Source organism: Geotrypetes seraphini, chromosome 4 (genome assembly GCF_902459505.1).
Source record: "Geotrypetes seraphini chromosome 4, aGeoSer1.1, whole genome shotgun sequence".
Lineage (NCBI taxonomy): Eukaryota > Metazoa > Chordata > Amphibia > Gymnophiona > Dermophiidae > Geotrypetes > Geotrypetes seraphini.
Window position 1 is genome coordinate 265,154,707 of NC_047087.1, and position 19,510 is coordinate 265,174,216.

The 19,510-nt window shown below is 41.1% G+C and overlaps 1 protein-coding gene across 8 annotated transcripts in view; it reads right to left on the reverse strand.

The window, feature by feature from the left end:
* The window catches only part of ADGRA1 (adhesion G protein-coupled receptor A1), an 873,110-nt gene that overhangs the window by 591,880 nt on the left and 261,720 nt on the right, over nt 1-19,510 (reverse strand). The gene's annotated exons all lie outside the window — the stretch shown is intronic.

The window sequence follows — 19,510 nt, forward strand, 5'->3', positions numbered from 1 at the left end:
TTCTGAACTCCAAATATGAAACAGATACAAAGAATAGTTGCCTAAAATCTTTGAACCAAAGAGCAGCCTGATATGATAATGTATGTTCATAGTGTCTTTTAAATCTGCAACCCTTCTCTAATGGATAACTGAAAAAATATTTGCAAAAATATTTTGGAATAGGAACTGTGAATGCATCTAACAAGTAAGAAGGAGCCTGGCCTGGTATGATTCTATAGTAAATACAACCAAATTTGAAAATAATACAGGCCTCCATGGGCAGCCAATGCAATTTGCGGTAAAATGGTGATCATATTTTTTCAAACCATAGCATAGATCAATCTCACTGCAGTAACATAGAAACATAGAAATAGACGGCAGATAAGGGCCACGGCCCATCCAGTCTGCCCACCGCAATGACCCTTCCCCACCTAACTCAGTGAATAGATCCCACGTATCTATCCCATTTGGCCTTAAAATCAGGCACGCTGCTGGCCTCAGTGACCTGAAGTGGAAGATTATTCCAGCGATCAACCACTCTCTCAGTGAAAAAGAATTTCCTGGTGTCACTGTGCAGTTTCCCTCCCCTGATTTTCCACGGGTGCCCCCTGGTTGCCGTGGGACCCATGAGAAGGAAGATATCTTCTTCCACTTCGATGCGACCCGTGAGATACTTGAACGTCTCGATCATGTCTCCCCTCTCTCTGCGTTCCTCGAGTGAGTAGAGCTGTAACTTATCCAGCCTTTCCTCGTAAGGGAGATCCTTCAGACCCGCGATCATCCGGGTTGCCATTCTCTGTATTCTGTATGAGTCACAATCTGAAGATATTCTTCTTTATCCCTGCTAGATAGATTAAATTACAATAATCTACGTGTCCCAAAACCAGCGATTGAACTAGTGACTTAAATGCAGAGATACCAAAATAAGCTCTGACAGTCTGTAATTTCCATAAAATATGGAAGACCTTGCGAACTACCATGTTGACTTGTTTCTGCATAGTCAAATTCTGATCCAAGGTAAATCCCAATATTTTAACCAAAGAACATATAGGATATTGCATATAGGAATTTTGTTTTTTTCTGAATTCAGTTTTAATCTAAATTCCAACATCCAACCCTCAATTGATTCAATTATTTCAGCAATAATGTGAGTAATATCGGAGAGTATAGAGGGGCATGGAATTATAACTGTGATGTCATCAGCATAACTGAAAAGTTTCACTCCCAATTTATTCAATCTGTTTCCTAATGATGAAAGATAAACATTGAACAAAAGTGGGGAGAGTGGAGAACCCTGCGGAATAGAGACAAAAGGAAAGGTTCAAAAATGTTGGTGTGCAATTTTATTTCACAATTATGAAAAATCTGTGTGATAATTGTATCTGAACTAGCCCTTCCAAAATTTTTGTGAAAAATGGTATGGAGGCTAATGGTCTTTAATTGGAGACCAAAGATTTTTTGAAATTCTTCACAATTGGAGTAATAATAATAGAACTTCCATTTAGCGGAAATTCTCTCAAGACAGAAGAACAAAAAGTGGGGATGGAACAACAAAGAACAACCGTGGAAAAGTCCATAAATAAATCTCAATGGAAAAACTCCAATTAGTCTTTATTGATGCAAAACCTCTGGACCAGACACAGTCCGTATCTTGGCTTTCTCATATGATACACATAGAAATCGATGACTAATCACATACGTATCGAGGAGGAAGATGATATTTTCTTTCTTAAAGGACCCTCGGCCACAAGGGGGCATCCGCTAAAAATCAGGGGCGGGAAATTTCATGGCGACTTCAGGAAGTATTTCTTCACCGAAAGAGTGGTTGATCATTGGAAGACTTCCTGTGCAGGTTGTCAAGGCCAGCAGCGTGCCAGATTTTAAGAATAAATGGGATGCGCATGTGGGATCTCTAAGAGGGTAATAGTGGGGGGAGAGTCATCGGAATAGGTAGACTCGATGACATATAGGATATCTGGGAGAATAAAGTTAGGGAAGGGATCTTTAGTGTGGGCAGACTAGATGGGCTATGGCCCTTTTCTGCTGTCATTTTTCTATGTTTACGGTATATCTAATCTAAACCTTAAATTTATATACCGCATCATCTCCATGAGAATGGAGCTCGACACGGTTTACAAGAACTTAAAATAGTGGGTAGAGAAGAAGAAAAAGGATTACATGAACTTATGTGTAGAAGGGGGGAGAGAAAGGGGGGAAGGATAGAGCTACAATTTGCTGAAAAGCCAGGTTTTCAGTTGTTTGCGGAATATCTGTATTCTGCTTAAATATCGTTAGCCACTAATAAACCATGGTTTGTTAGTGACTAACAACATTTAAGCACGGTTGTCCTTTGTCGTTCCATCCCCACTTTTTGTTACTTATTTGCATGGGGATTTGGTTCCTTGTTTTATTTTCTGTGTTCCATAACATCTGACATAAATCAGTTTTGTCTGCTCGTGGTTATTATGTCAGGGGTTGATATTCAGCTTGTGACAGTAAGTGGTTGTTAAGCTATTTCCAGCAGCCGACCGAGTTAACCCCACAGAGATTCAATCCCGGGGCATGCACTGAATATTTGGGAATGTCTGTCAACCTGAAAGTTAACCAGGCACCAGCACACTTGCCACTTAAAGTGACACTTGTTCTGCTGTTGTAGCTTTGTGCACTTGCTTAGCCAGTTAGCGAACCGAAAATCGTCTCTCAACCCCTGGCCCACCCTGAACCTAGAAAGGGGTCAGCTCGCTAGCCCAGTTAAACCCTTTTAAATAACAACCCCTCTGTATGTAAAATACATGACATAAGAAAGTCAGTTGTTTCAGCTGGAAAAATTCTACAAGCATTGTCTTGACTCTAATTGTACCACATGAATGGGACACAAAGGACTAAAACCTCAAATACCAATTATCTAATTCCTTAAACATTTCAGCACAGTAACATACTGAGGAAGCATGAGGGCACGGCATTACCCATAACTATCACACCAGGATTGATTTTTACTGAAGGAATACTTGATTGAAGAATATGCTTGTCATTTTTAGCTGCTTGTAAGAGACTGTTGAGAATAAAAACCCAATTATAGCATTCCGTGTAGAGTCACCAGTTTAACAGAGCATCACCTACCAGATCATTTTTCTCTTATTGAACACAGCCCATAAAGAACAACTACCACTTTGCACTTGTGTATGGAAACATAATAATGCTACCCACGTTTATGCTTCATCTCCCAAGAGGTTCAGCACAATGAAGTACATAGTAAAAAAAAAAAAAACAGCAAAAAAATTTGGCAAAATAGCAACGTTCTAAAGGCAAACTATTTTTAAAGAAAGAACGCATGCCCTGCCCTGCCCCTCCCCTTTTACAAAGTTGCGCTAGAGGCTGCTGCGCGACAAAAGCCCCAAAGCCCTTTAAATCTCTATAGGCTTCGGAGCAGTTACTGCAGTGGTGGCTGCTGGCACAGCTTTGTCAAAAGGGGGACAAATTTTGGATTTTGTTCCTGATGACAGTAGTAACACTTTATAAAAATACATTTCCTGTGCTATCATTTGTTGCCGGAATCTGATTCACATTCAGGATGAATTCATCTATTTGTTTACATCTAGGTAAGGATATCTAGTACATGAGATTTGCAAGTCAGACAGAAAATAGTTGAATTAAAATTTTAGTGCAAAGATGGAAAATTAACATTAAATACTTTCATTTCCATTTAGCCTTCACCATTGCATTGTAAAATAATTTATAATAAACAAGAGTGTGGCCTCTAGTTCTATCCCCTGCTCTGCTAATTTTGTCTACTTAGCATTAGGATATCAATTTTTTTTTCTTTACTAGCACAATAAAGGAAACATTTACTATGCTGATGTAAGCAACTTGCACAGGTTTTACTGCACAATAGCTATTAGTGGTCATGAGCAAAGTCTGTGCTGTGAATTCACAATTTAAAAAAAGCCAAGACTAGCTGCTCAATGCTGGAAGAGAAAGGTGTGGGCATGATAAGGACAGAGTGGAGGAGTGGCTAACTATGACAGCTAAAACATGGATCAGCGCTGCAAAGACTCATGACTGCCTAGCCCACAGTGTGGCTGCACTTAATGTGACTTCAAGGAGCAATTGCCCTTATATGGAAGAATGACCCCTCTAGTTGCAGTACTGCAAGACTACCTCTAGGAGTTGGGAAGGCCATTTCAAAACCCAGAACCAGATGGGAGTAGGAATAGAAAGGACTGCTTCTAATAGATGTCACTAGACTACCAGGGAACCTCAGAATAAGCCCTGTGGGGTCAGGGGGTTCCGTTAGTGGGGGTTAGGAGGATGCTTATATGGGGGAATTTAACACATGGGATATATATTTGGGGAAGGTCTTGGTACAAGGAGAGGTGACCATTGGGGATTCCTTGTGATAGGTGGGGGCCTTGATGTGGGAAGGGTGGCCTTCATTGGGAAGCACCTTGATCCTCTTGATCTGGCGGAGGGGGGATACTGGTCTGGGAGTCAGATTGTGTCAGCACAGCTGCTCCTTTTTATAAATTTGGGCTGGCACCAGCTGATAGCACAGGTGGATATGTGCTGCCATGGCATGTAACATGGTACCTGTATAGAAACATAGAAACATGATGGGAGATAAAGGCCAAATGGCCCATCTAGTCTACTCATCTAAAGTAACCATTATCTATTTCTCTCTCTGAGAGATCCCACGTGCCTATCCCAGGCCCTTTTGAATTCAGACACAGTCTGTCTCCACCACCTCATCTAGGAGACTGTTCCATGCATCTAACACCATTTCTGTAAAAAAGTATTTCCTTAGATTACTCCGGAGCCTAACACCTTTTAACTTCCTCCTATGCCCTCTCATTGCAGAATTTCCTTTCAAATGAAAGAGACTCGACTCATGCGCATTTACATTACATAGGTATTTAAACGTCTTAATCATATCTCCCCTCTCCAGCCTTTTCTCAAAAGTATAAAGATTGAGATCTTTAAGTCTGTCCCCATAAGCCTTATAATGAAGACCATATACCATTTGAGTAGCCTTCCTCTGGACTGACTCCATCTTCTATATATCTTTTTGAAAGTGCAGCTACGTGGATTGCACTGCAATAGTACTTTGAATTACACAAGGCACTGTTTGTCTTCATAAATTTTATTTATTTATTTAAAAAATTATATACCGCCTAAGGGGTCCCATTAGGGGGGGTTGGGAGGATGTTTATATGGGGGAATTTAACACATGGGGTATATGTTTGGGGGAGGTCTTAGATTTAGGAGCTCAGAATGGTTTATATGAATTTATTCAAGTACTGAAGCATTTTTCCCTGACTGTTCCCTTGGGAGAATGGTATAGAACAGGGGTAGGCAATTCTGTTCCTCGAGAGCCACAGGCAGGTTAGGTTTTCAGGATACCCACAATAAATATGCATGAGATAGATTTGCATCATAAGGAGGCAGTGCATGCAAATCCATCTCATATATATTCATTGTGGATATCCTGAAAATCTGACCTGCCTGTGGCTCTCAAGGACCAGAATTGCCTACCTCTGGTATAGAAAATTGAATAAATAAATATCATTTATGTCAATTAACTTCAATGATATAGTCAATTACCAGGCCATTTAAGCTAATTAACATAATTTAGGTTATACATGGATTTTAGTAAGGCGTTGCTAGGCGTCCACGATCAGGGTGCCTAACGTTGCCTAGTATAGGCACTGTTTATAGAATCTGGTCCTTGATTTATAGATTTTCTATTTACTAATGGTTGTTGTGCAATTACACGTGAGTGATATTTTATACTTTAATTCACAGATTACAAGGTGTTTTGCCCATATCACACCACCCTTATTTCCTTGGCATTTTGAGCAGTTTACATCACCCTCTGGGTCCCTTGAGAAAGAATTTCAAAACATGGTCCATGTCGGGACCCGCTGACAAAGTTGAAAGCTAAGTGGGAACTTCTTTCTCTCTTTTGGCATTGAAAATTAGTTGAGCATTTGAACAGTATGTTCTTTTTCAAGATCTTTTTCAAAATAAGTCATACACAGTGATGGGGCGGTGGGTTTGGCTATAGGAGCTAACGCTCTTGGTCAAATTTCACAATTCTGAGTGTAAGTGAACACTTTACTTACCTTATAAGCCAGACATATATTTTGCTTATTTGTATACTGAGAAGGCTTATCAAGTTATATACCTTGATTTATTTGGGCACATAAATGCTTAAAGTGCCTTTTTCAACTTCAATAAATCTGTGGTCTAATATGCCTATGAACCAAAAGCACATACCAAAAAATCTACTTATCAAAGGCATCAAAAATAAATGATCAAGCAGTTAGTTGTACACTTAGCTGAATTATTCATGTAATTATCCTTTTTTAAGTGTGTAATTTTTGGTATAAAAATAGGTTAATAAAAGTTGCAAATTCAGCAAGGAATACACTCAAATGGCTTGGATAAGGGTACAACTCAGTCAAAAGCTTGGCGATTTGTTCTATCCACTTTCAAAACATATTTTCTGGAATAATTTAAAGGACAAAGAATTGCACATGATATCAGATTCCTCAAGACTCTTCCATTTATTTGCAAAGGCCAGGGGCAACCCATGAACAAAACAGCCATAAAAACTCACTTGCATTTCTACACAAAAGATAACTGCTTTTCTCATGGAATAAATCTCATATAATAACATCTGTTGGCTAGTGAATAGAGAGGTATCACATTACACATCAGAAAAAGAGAACATTTAGACAAAACCTGGGATTCACATTTCTAGTCTTAAGAAGGGCCATTTTCAAAGCCATTGCCATGGGCAAATGCCTCATTTTAAATAATAGTAAGAGTCTTTTGTGGAAATTTCTTCAGTAGGACTCCTACTGTAAAGTTATGCACATTATTTCAAGAAAATACAGAAGACCTGATTTTCTGACAGAAGATATGCATATTTGAATATTTCCCTGTTGAGAAATGCTATATAAAGTTGTTCATGTAAACGGCATGTCATTTATATTGATGCATTGTAAAAACAAAATCCATAACTTGCTAAAATACTTCTGGAATCCCTTTTTTGAATGCATTCTGTGAACTTCTTAGACATATGCGTGGTTAAAAATAAACTTGGGCTTTTTATCTATTTAATTTTTTCCATTTCTTTCACTTATTCAGTTTTTTAAAGCCCTCATTGTTGGTATATAAAATCTTATAAATGTATTGCAATGGATTATAAGTATGTGGATTCGTAGGTATACACTTGTAGAAGTGATTTGTATGCACTTTAATAATAATAATAACAACAGTTTATATACCACCAGGACCGTGAAATTCTATGCGGTTTACAGGATTCAAAATGCTACAAATTGAGTAGAACTAACAAAGTTAGAAATTAGTGACTTAACAGTTCTAGAGATCAGTTGTTGTGGGAAAGATTGTGCAGATCAACTTTAAGTATTTATGTGCTGTGATAAGCAGACTATGCCTGCTAGGAGTGTCCCTAGCACAGATTCCAGTGCAAATCCAGACACTGTCCATAATCTGCCTTATTCCCCATTTTCTCCCTCTCAGTCTGAATTTCCTTCTAGGGCCTGTAGAGGGAGTAAGAGAGCAGCAGTGCTAGGTTCCCATCCCCCTCTGGGATGTGAATCACCGGAAATCCTTTCCACCTGAGGGTTGGGGCGGGGCTGCAAGCTGTTCTCCCTGAAGACTAGGCTCCTAGAGAATCAGAAGAGAGAGGAACAGCAGCAGGGAAGGTCACAAGGCTCAGGGCTGGGAGCTCCTGATAGCGGTCAAGCTCCTGAGGCCATGGAGTTTGTTGAAGCTGGAGAAGAATCACCTTCCAGTCTGAATGAGGAACTATGTGACATGGAGTTAGATACAAGCCCTGAAGCCAGTGTTGGGCTGACTCCTGAGAATGCTCCTATGGAGGTTTGCCTCATAAAAGCAAGTATTTGAATGTTGCTGAAGTTATTGCAAGTTTGTTTTGGACTAACTTTTCTCAGACTGAATTAATCTAACTCATGTTAAAGAGTGGATTTGTACTATGCTGAATTAAGCAAGGACTTTTATTTTGAAGTTTGTTTTTCCATTTTTGAAAGCTTAATTGTGCTTTCCCTTTTTGGAATTAAGCATACTTGATGTGCTAAGACAGTGGGGTTAGCCCCGTGTTACGTGGTGGGATAGTGGGCCTAATTTCTGGCGATTCAAGACCACACGGTGCACACTGTCTTTCCAGCCTTCAGTCGCTGAAGAAGCCAGTATTTTTACACTGTCTTGTAACTCTGTTTTGGTGGAAAAGTTTTTCCTTTTTTTTTTTTGATAATGAACTCCACCTGGACAATGAGTTAAATGAGAACTTACCTCTGAGGAAGAGAGTTTTGTTTAAGTTTGGACTCTTTTGGTTTCTCAACCGTTTATTGAACATTGTGTTTAATTTGTATGGGAAGCCCGTTGGCTTTGCTATTTCATCCCTGACAAACAAGTTATTGTATTTTTTTTTGTTTGAACAATTAAAAGCAATTCTTTATTTAACATTAAACTTATTGTTTGGAGGCTGTCCCTTTCACTAAACCCTGGAAGAACTTATCCTTGTGAGGCACGCAGCGACTCACAAGAGTTTAATTGTGGCCAGTATTCCCAGGCCCTCTGCTTGGAGCGTGCCGGCTACAGTGCCCAAATAAATCAATTTCTATAAACAGCACCTATACTAGGCATCGCTAGCTGCCCTGATCGTGGATGCCTAGCAACGCCTAACTAAAATCCATGTACAACCTAAATTATGTTAATTAGCTTAAATGGCCTGGTAATTGACTACGCAATTGAAGTTAATTGACATAAATCATATTTATGTATTTATTCAATTTTCTATACCGTTCTCCCAGGGGAGCTCAGAACGGTTTACATAAATTTATTCAGGGACTCAAGCATTTTTCCCTGACTGTTCCGGCGGGCTCACAATCTATCTAATGTACCTGAGTTAATGGGGAGGATTAAGTGACTTGCCGAGGGTCACAAGGAGCAATGTGGGTTTGAACCCACAACCTCAGTGTGCTAAGGCTGTAGCTTTAACCACTGTGCCACACATTTTAAAAAATTAACATAAAGTCTGCATGGAACTCAGAGTGGAACCTTGTGATATCTAAGTCAAGGTACCCCCTGATGCCTAACAACACCTACCTGAAAAGTACGCATGGTTAGGGGTGAGGAATAGAGGTCTGCATGGGAACGGGGATCGTAGGAACCCCGCGGGTCCCGCGGGAATCCCCCCTAACCCACGGGACTCCCACGGGGACCCCACTCTGGCCCATGGGACTCCCACGGGGACGGAAGGCTTTGGAAGCAGGGTTCATCCATATAATATAATGGACATGTCAGCCTTAGTAAAAGAGGGGGGTTTATAAGTTAATTACCTGAACAGAAAACAAAAAAAGGTTTCCACCAAAGAGATTCCACAAGGAAAACAGCAGCGCAAACACAAAAAAAACCTGTGGAATTGATGATCCTGTCAGAAGTAATTGCTGCTTTTTATGGGGACAGGCGGGGATGGAGGTAATTCTATGCGGGAATGGGTGGGGACGGAGAGGATCCTGACGGGGACGGGTGGGGACGGAGAGGATCATGGCGGGGCCGGGTGGGGATGGGTGAGATTTCTGTCCCCGTGCAACTCTCTAGTGGGGAATAGGCATGGTAAACTTAGGCATGCGAGATAGATACTGGTAAATTAGGCCTGATAAAACCTGGTCTAATGTACTGGTGCCTGCCTCAATGGGGCCTAGCAACGCCCAAGTCCACTTAGGCACCGCTAGGCATGACTCTACAAGCAGCACCTAACGGTTGATTGGCAACAGCACGGAGCAGCACCTACAATGTAGGTGGGCTTAGGCACTGTTTATAGAATATGGCTCTAAATGTATGCTTATGAATGCTCAAACCTGTATATGATGTAACTAATAGCTAAAAATAGAATACACATTACTAATTTATATGTGTTGCTTCTGGGGATTTTTTTTTTTTATAAGCATAAGCCTGGTTAAGCTTTTGAAGATGTATCTCCTTTATATTTCTATATAAAAACAGTTTAGTATACTTGGGGGCATATTCACTGTAGTATGGTAAGTTTTTGCATACTTTTGCATAGGTAGGTACAATAGTTTTGTGCAGGTAACAGCAAAGCCTGTGCAGTAAATGCAGGGGGTGTGGCCAGTTCTGGTATAAATTTACTGCCCAGGGCAGACATATGGAGGGAAATTCTATACAGGAGTGTCTAATTTTAGACATCAAAATGGCACCTATTTCAATCTAATATAATAAAATGCTAGGCCGCGCATGCGCACTCAAAAGTCGTGTTCCCTGATCCCGTCGCGGAAACACGACTGCGCATGCGCGCCCCTGGCTCTCACTGTGCACTATGCTCAAGCTGCCGCCAAGGCTCCTCTCTCGAACCGCAGCGGGATCGAGAGAGGAGCTGCGACAGGGGCTTTCAGGACAGAATATGATTACCATGTTTCTTTAGGCAGCCCCGGTTGTTTACTTGGATTCAATGTCAGCATTAGGGTTCGCCGGCCGCCAGCCGTGAGAGCCGGGTGAGGAAGGCCGCCGCAGCCTCGCGGCTAGGTAGGTGGACAACAATCGTGCTTATGCTCAAGCCGCCGCCACGACTCCTCTCTCGAACCGCACCAGGATCGAGAGAGGAGCTGCAGCGGGGGCTTGAACATAAGCGCCATTGTTGTCCCCCTACCTAGGTGGATTCACTGCACCTGATGGAGGGAGGGAAGGAAAGGTGGTTGTGCGCTGTTGATCCCCTCTTTGCCCTCAGACCCTCTCCTAACTGCTCCCTCCTGTCTCAGACCACTGGGGGGAGGTGCCTGTCTTCAGCTGCAGGGATGGAGGGAGGGAAGAAGAAAGAAGGGGCCCCTGGCAAGCGAGTTATCAAAAGCCAACCATAGCCTGGGACCCCTACATGGTATGACTAATGACCAGACAACAAAAGGTAAGAAAAATAATTTTATTTTCTGTTTTGTGATTACAATATGTCAGATTTGAAATGTGTCTTGAGGGAGGCTGCCGCCGCGGCTTTGGACAGAGGGGTACCATTTTCGTTGGAGCCGGCCTTCGGATAGGCTTGGGACGCGGGGACAGATGCGGGAGGGGCTGCCGCTGCGAAGGGCTTTGGTGGGGGAGCCAGCCAGACTGCGAGTGTGGGGCCGTTGTAAGCGCGGATTGGTCAAGGAGCTGCCGTTGCCGAGGCTTTGAAATTACTCTCCCACCGTCACTCCCTCCCGCCCCGGCTCTACCTCTGCCCCTGCCCAGGTTCAAAAGCAGGAGAGGCGGTCATCTAGCACCCGTTAATCTAACAGGCTTAAACACTAGTACTTCTATAAAGTGGAATAGACATCTATTTTCCTTTACAAAATGCAGGCATAGCAGCACAAATAAATATGTACAACCGGTGGCGTAGTGAGGGTGAGTGGTACCTGGGGCGGTTGTGTTCCTCCCTTCCCCATACCTTTTTATAAAACTTTGGCACAAGCAGCCACCAACTTACTGCCCGCATCAGCTTCGGTGCTCTCTCTGATGTCACTTCCTAGGAGCAGGTCCTGGAAGTGAGGTCAGAATGAGTGCCAAAGCTGGCGCAGGCAGCAAGTTGGTGGCTGCTCAGGCTAAAGTTAAAAAGGTATAGGAGAAGGGGAGGGGCTTGCACATGGCAGGGGGAGGAGTAAGAAGGGGATGAAGAGGAGGGGTGTCGGTGCCCCAAGGAAGATGGCACCCAGGGTGGACTGCCCCCTTTGCCCTCCCCCTTATTACTCCATTGCATACAACTCAGGAGTAACCAGTTACACCCACCATAGAGCAGGTGTCAATGCGTACACCTAGATAACTAATAAATGCAAATAAATTTATACTCATTAATTTATGTATATTTCTGTGTATCCCACCCACACTCTCCTCAGACTTCACCCATCTATATGCCTACGTTGAAAATATGCATCATTACATTTAACCATAGAGTAATGTGTAGCTAGAGTACTAACATTTATGCCTATAAGTGCACATATATAGGACAATATTCTGGTAAAATGGATGTTTTATTTCCAGTGTTCCCTCTAAGCGGGCGGGTGTTGTGAGCAAACTTTTTTCACTGTGAGCTAAAAATATCGGGCGCCAGCAAGTTATGAGCCAAATAAATATGTTGTCAAAGTTGCTGATACATGAGGACGAGGTATTCAAAGGAATTTTAGGCCTACACGCTAAATTAAATAACGTTAAATAATATTTTTAAGAACACAGAAATTGTAGGGATGAAATGATATCTTAATAAATGTTTTACAACAAATGTAGTTATGTCTGTTACATCCATATGTGTAAACTGTAAATTAAAAACAGTCCAGAAGACAATACGTTTGATGCTTTCAATTTCTAGACCAGTGTTTTTCAACCTTTTTTGGGCAAAGGCACACTTGTTTCATGAAAAAAATCACGAGGCACACCACCATTAGAAAATGTTAAAAAATTTAACTCTCTGCCTATATTGACTATATATAAAGTAATTCTCTTGAATAGGAATCAAATAAACACAAAGAAAGTATTTTATAATTACTTTATTATGAAATAAAAATTATAAAAATTATAAAATACTTTATTCAGTGCGAAACCTGGGCCTGTTTGGCTGAACACAAAGCTGATATTCTGGCTGGAATGGAAGAAAGACACACACGTAGCTCTTCGTCAACAGCTCTCAGTCTCTCTCTGTATTTGGTTTTTATAGCATACAAAAATAGACAAATATACCCTCCATCCTTTTTATTAAACCACAATAGCAGTTTTTAGCGCAGGGAGCTGCGCTGAATGCCCAGCACTGCTCTTGACGCTCATAGGCTCCCTGCGCTAAAAACCACTATTGCGGTTTAGTAAAAGGGGACCATATTGTAAAATATAGACAGCAGATATAAATTCAGAACTGTGCATAGTAAGTGAAGGGAAGTTTTCATCTCTGGGAATTTACCCAGTTAACTATTAAGTTATTTGGGCAAATTCCTTTGAAAACTGTGGTAATACTGCCTCCACTTTGCTAAATTTAAAATAAAATCATTTTTCCTACCTTGTCTGGTGATTTCTGGTTGCACTTTCTTCTTCTGACTGTGCATCCAATCTTTCTTCCCTTCTATCAGCCTGTATGCTTTCTCTCCTCCACACCTCATTCCCTCCCCCAACTTTTTCTTCCTCTCTCCCTGACCTTTTTTTCTTTTTTTCTGTTTCTCTTCTTTCCTTCTGTTTCCCTGCCTGCCCCCTTTCTTTCTTTCTCCCAGCCTCCTGTCCAGCAGTAACTCTCTTCCCTTCCTCCCCTCCCAGCAGCATCTCTCCGTCTCCCTCTCCAGTAGCAGCTGTCCCTTTTTTTTCCTTGCCCAGCAGCTTCCCAGATTCCTTTCCCTCCTCCCCTCCCAGAAGCATCTCTCCTTCTTCTCCCTCTCCAGTAGCAGCTGTCCCTTTTTTTATCTTGCCCAGCAGCTTCCCAGATTCCTTTCCCTCCTCCCCTCCCAGAAGCATCTCTCCGTCTCCTTCTCCCTCTCCAGTAGCAGCTGTCCCTTTTTTTCCTGGCCCAGCAGCTTCCCAGATTCCTTTCCCTCCTCCCCTCCCAGAAGCATCTCTCCTTCTCCCTTTCCAGTAGCAGCTGTCCCTTTTTTCCCCTGCCCAGCAGCTTCCCAGACTGATAGTGGTTTTCTCCCCTCCCAGCAGCTCTTCTTACTTCCCAGCGCAGCGATTCACGAAGGCAGCCTCGGGTCCTTTGTTGTGTCGCGCCGCCTCTGAGGAAAGAGGAAGTTGCATCATCAGAGGCAGCCGCGACTCAGCAAAAGCCCCGAGGCTGCCTTCGTGAATCGCTGCGCTGGGAAGTAAAGGAGAGCTGCAGAGAGGGGAGAAAGCCACTGTCGGAGGCTCCCCAAGATCTCTCCGGCCCAGCGCACGCTTCCGATGCTGATGCAGGAAGTTCAAATGAGTCAATCTTGCCGGTCCTGCGCTGTGACGAGAAACTTGTGCGCTGCGACCTAATATTTTGTGCGCCAGCGCACGCCAGCGCAGCTTAGAGGGAACACTGAATAACCCACATAGATTTTGGCATATGCGGGATATAACAGATATACTGCCTTTCTGTGGTCATTTATTTAACTATTAAATTTATATTCCACCTATACCTAACCAGAATACAATAAAAACAGTTATAAACCCAAAAATAACAACACATAAAACACATACACAGATAGTAAAGTTCATTTATGTGCATTCTTGGTATTTTCTTTATAGAATTACCTCTGTAACCACACAGCCCTGTTTTATATGCCTTAGCAGATAACATAGGTGCACCTGTGCTATAAGCAGAGCAGGTCAAGGGAGCCATAGTGCAAAAACTTTTTAAGTAGTAGTACATGTAGCAACGAAGCCCAAATCACTTGCTTATAGTTATATTTTATTAAACATTTTTTAAACGCTTAATATAAAATTTCAAGCGTTGTACAATAAAATCTAAAATTGGAACAGACAACGAAAAATAAACGTATACCATACAGGACAGTCTTATATGGGGGGAAGAGGGTAACAACAAAACGGTAGAAGGGAAAATTACAATTCTTTAAAAAATAAAACAGGATAAAAACAAAAGGATAAGATGGGTAAAAGTTTAAGTTTAGGAAAAAAATAAAAGAATAAAATAAATTAAAAGGCATAGGATAATTCAATCGTAGGCATCTTTAAAAAGAGTCATAATTGTTGGGCATCCTTATTATAAAAAGGGACCAGTGTTTGTGCTTCTGTTCATTCTAGCTGTTATTCTGGGACTGTGCTGTGACATATTCTACCAAGACTTCTGCTTTTTATATTGCCACAGATGTCTAACATTTTCCCCTTTATCTCCTGATTTCAGGTTCCCAGAGTGGCTAATGACTCCCCTTGTGTTTCCCAGAGGCCAGAGCAGGTCTGTTCAAATTGGGTTCAGCACACCAGCTTGCACCTGGCCAAAGCTCAAATACCAATAGGTGAGAATGATGTACTGCAACCTTTGTTTGCTTTGTTTGCCCTTTTGATAAATTATATACATTTTCACAATACTAACATGTTTCACAATTTTTTCCTTCAGACGGGTGTAGTTATTGATGATTTTCTGAGAGAACAATAGATTGGTGAGTGTTAGGCTCTCTTTTATAAAGGTGCGCTAAATCAACACATGCGCTGCTAATGCGTCCCTAGGATAATATGCATGTGTTAATATTTACCACATGCTTAAAGCGGTGCCGTTTAGGATCCCTTTAGCATGTGCTAAATGTTAACGCTTGCATGTTGTCCTATGGACGCACTAACAGCGCATGCGTTGATTTAGCGTATCTTTGTAAAAGAGCCTAAAACTTACCAATAAACTCTTGGATTGAGACAAATTATCTTCCTTTATCTACAGCCTGCCTTCTCCTACCAGGATCAGATTATGGGACCTTAACAATTCTACCACAGTAACAACTTGGCCTTACTCTACAAACCTGTCATCCATGTCATCGAACTGTAGTTGGCTGATATTACACTTGCATGTTGCTTTCCTGGACTGTGCAATGATTCTAGATGTTCTACAATAAAAATCTTAAACCATTTTCACCTTGTGCTTATTTACATTGAGTAGCAGCTGGGCATTAGTGTTTCCTTAATAAGCACCACTTCAGCTACTTCGTCACATTCACCTTTGTCTTATCCAGTGTTCCTTGAGGTCCAGGCTGCAAACGAGAGACGTGGGGAGGCCCTTAGGGGGTGGCAAACACAGTAGCTGGCATGTCTCCTGCCTCACAGACTGCAACCAGCATAATATTTGAAAAAATGAGATTATATGAGAGCTGGAGAGGATGAAAAGGTGCAACAAGGTGTCTTAAATTGGTGAGCCAGAAATTGATTCTTTCAGTCAGGGGAGAAGTTTCCTACACAGACAGCTTAAGATATGCTTAACTGCATCCATTTTGGCGTGCTTCTGGTGCTCTGATATGGAGTCGCAAGCACGCTGTAGCTACAGCCTTAATGACACCTAACGGAACAGTATAATCAAACCTGAATTGCTATGATTTTATGGCTTATTGTATAGCACAGTGGTTAGAATGAAGGTTGGGATGTGAGCCTGGTCTGGGTTTGACTCCCTCATGTACTTCAACTGACACAATACTCATTTTAATAAAAATTACAAGCTACAGACCAATCAAATCTAATTTTCATCTCAAACAGCACACCATTAGCAATACTAGAAGCAATCTATTCTCAAAGTGTAGTTTGCATTTGATAAAAACAGCAGTATTTGACTCCATGTCACATTTATTCAACCATACTTGAGATTCTGGCTTTTGGGACAATGAAAGCAGTGCTTTAAGCCATTGAGCTACCAGTCTTTTGTCTCAGCTAACTGTGATATGATAGCTAAGCAGATGATACATAGGCAGGTCAGTAAGCTATGATATGACGGGGGAATCAGAGAAACTGGAGTGGAAGGTGGTGTAGCTCAATGAGTAAAAGCTTTGTGCTGATCTTGCAGAGGTTGTGAGTTCAACTCCCAGCCCGTCTTTTACTTGTAGCATTGTATCTTGCAGGTGCACCATGATGATCTCACAATGAGATCAGCATTGTGCAATTGCACACCTCCCTTTGCAATGAACTAGAAGCCGCATTCAGGTCTGTTCTGTGTGTTATTCTGTTTTTAAGCTTGGCCAAATGAAGTTATGGACTTTCTGTTTGCTTTGAAGAATGAGCTGATTGTAGCAATGTTTAATGAGAAAAAGAGTGTTATTTAGAGCAAGGAACCTAAAGCTGTAATTTTCATGTGCTGCAATTAGCTAATAATATTGCTTTTTTAGGCAATTTTAAATTCAATATTCTTGTATGGATGTGTCCTGTTTATGTGGTGCCTGAATAACAAAATAAAAATCCCTGAACTGTATTTAAAAGATCACTTTGGAAACATCTAAAAACATCTCTCAAATAATGTCTATGGGATGCCCAGAGAAAGCTCATTGGATGACCTAGGCTGCCTAAATAGTATGTATCCTGCTAAAGCCTTTCTGAAGCTTAAACCACGTCTATCTAAAGCCTATACGATGCTCAAACTCTTATGCTTTACACTTCTTATAGCAGCTAATTTTACCATTACTATACAAGTTTATGTGTAGTACAGGAGTGAAGCTTGCACATTTCTACGCTGATGTTTCTAGTTCAACTCACAATCAGTACCTCTCAATCAAAAAGTAATATTATACTTATCCTTTTAAACATGGCATATTTTGTTACTTTTTTTGTTTTTATACTGTTGAAGTATACAATTCTGAAATAATATGGCGGCATGATAATCTTCTCCGATCTGTTTGTGATCCCCTTCTTAATCATTCCTAGCATTCTGTTTGCCCTTTTTACTGCCGCCGCACATTGACGGCTTCATCGACTTGTCGACCAGTACTCCCAAGTCTCTTTCCTGGGAGGTCTCACCGAGTACTGCACTGGACATCCTGTATTCGTGTATAAGATTGTTACCAACATGTATTACCTTACACTTATCCACGTTAAACCTCATTTGCCATGTCACAGCCCATTTCTCAAGCGTGTTTATGTCACATTGCAGGTCTTCGCAATCCTTCTGTGTCTTCACTACTCTGAATAACTTCGTATCATCTGCAAATTTAATCACCTCACTCATCATTCCAATATCCAGGTTGTTTATAAATATGTTGAAGAGCACGGGTCCAAGCAACAAACCCTGCGGCACTCCACTCGTGATGCTTTTCCAGTCCGAGTATTGTCCATTTACCCCCCACTCTCTGTTTCCTATCCGTCATTCAGTTTTTAATTCATGTGAGTATTTTACCCTCGATTCCATGGCTCGCAATTTTTCAAAACAGTCGTTCATGTGGGACCTTGTCGAACGCCTTCTAAAAATCCAGATATACAATGGGAGGTTAGATATATACATAAGCAAGATGGGTGCAAATGTCTTAAGTAGGGTAAAAGGGATAGAATCATACAGAGCAGTTCTGAGATTGATTGCTATAAGTTTCCTCTGAATTTCAGAAGTAGGAGGAAGGTGAAAGTTAAGAAAATGATGATAGACCTTCAGATGTAGTCCCAGAGGGTACTCAGGAACATAATGACAAATCTTGGTCTGTATTAGACAAAAAAAAAAAAAAAAAGATCATTGAGCTGTTCAATACATAGCTTAGAAATCAAAAGGCCTAGTTAATTTTTTACTAGTTCTCTCCTGAAGCAGCAGTGTCAGTGAAACAAGGCTCTTGTCGAGATTTTGTGACTTCCTGATTTGGGCTTGTATTGAAATCTGGGTTTTGAAGAAGTTTTTTCTTGGTTTAGTTACTCAGGTTTTATTTCTGTTCTGTTTGTCCTGACTTTATAAAAGAGCCGATGATATTAAATGGGGCTTTTTTTTTCTTTTCTTTTTTTTAGAGTATCAGATGTTGTTTAAAACTACCTGGAGCTTTAACACTCATTTGATTGATTAAATTTGAACCTTGGCTCTTTCTTACATTGTAGCAAATATAGGAAACTTAAGTGATATTTTGTGTTTATACTATAGTTTTGTATTTTGTAGGTTTCCCCCTTGATATTGTTACAGTGATCAAAGTTATTATAAGTTAATAATAAAGGGCCCCTTTGACAAAGCCACAGTAGTGATATTGCCATGGTAAATTCACCAAAGCCCATTCAATTCCTACGGGCTTTGGTGCAGTTCCAGCGGCAGCATCACTACCGCGGCTTTGAAAAGGATCCCCAAAATGGCATGCCTAACTTCTGTATACAAATAGCAAAATGACTACTACTTATTCAGCAGTGTAATTTAAAAGGCCAACACTGCTGAATATACACAAGCCCCCCCCAATTCTATAAAGTGTGCCTAAATTTAGGCACCTACATCAATGCACCTAACCAATGTAGGCGCCTAAATTAATTAATAGGCTAAATTGGTGCTGATAATCAGCACTCAACACCTCTTAATTGGTACTAATTGGCGTTAATTGAAAGTTATGTACCTAACTTTGGTTGGCGTGATTCTACAACAGGTACCTAGGGCCAGATTCTCTAAATGGCACCATTAATGGCGGCTGCTTAGAAAAGCGATGCTGATTGTAGGTCAATCACGTGACAGCACCATTGAGAGAATTAGGGCCATGTCAAAAGTAGGTGCAGAAAATGTAGGGCCAGGGTTTTACATGCCTTCATTTCCAGCATGCCTACATTTCTTTCAATGAGGATCATGACCATAGAGACACCTACGTCTACTTCCGGCATAAACCATGCCTGCTTTAAATGTATCCTCACAAGTGTTCAATAGTGTTCAAAATCAAAATCAACAAAACAAAAATTCCAGTGATGTGGTTGAGGATAAAGAGCTTCCACTATGGGATGTCAGATTGACCAATTAGAGTAATATAACTCTTAGGCCTGTCAATTCTTCACTCATCATTATTAGGAATGTGCAGCTCATACATTTTAATTTCCTTTAGTATCCTGTGTTCTTTACAGGAATTTTCATTTTTCTTGT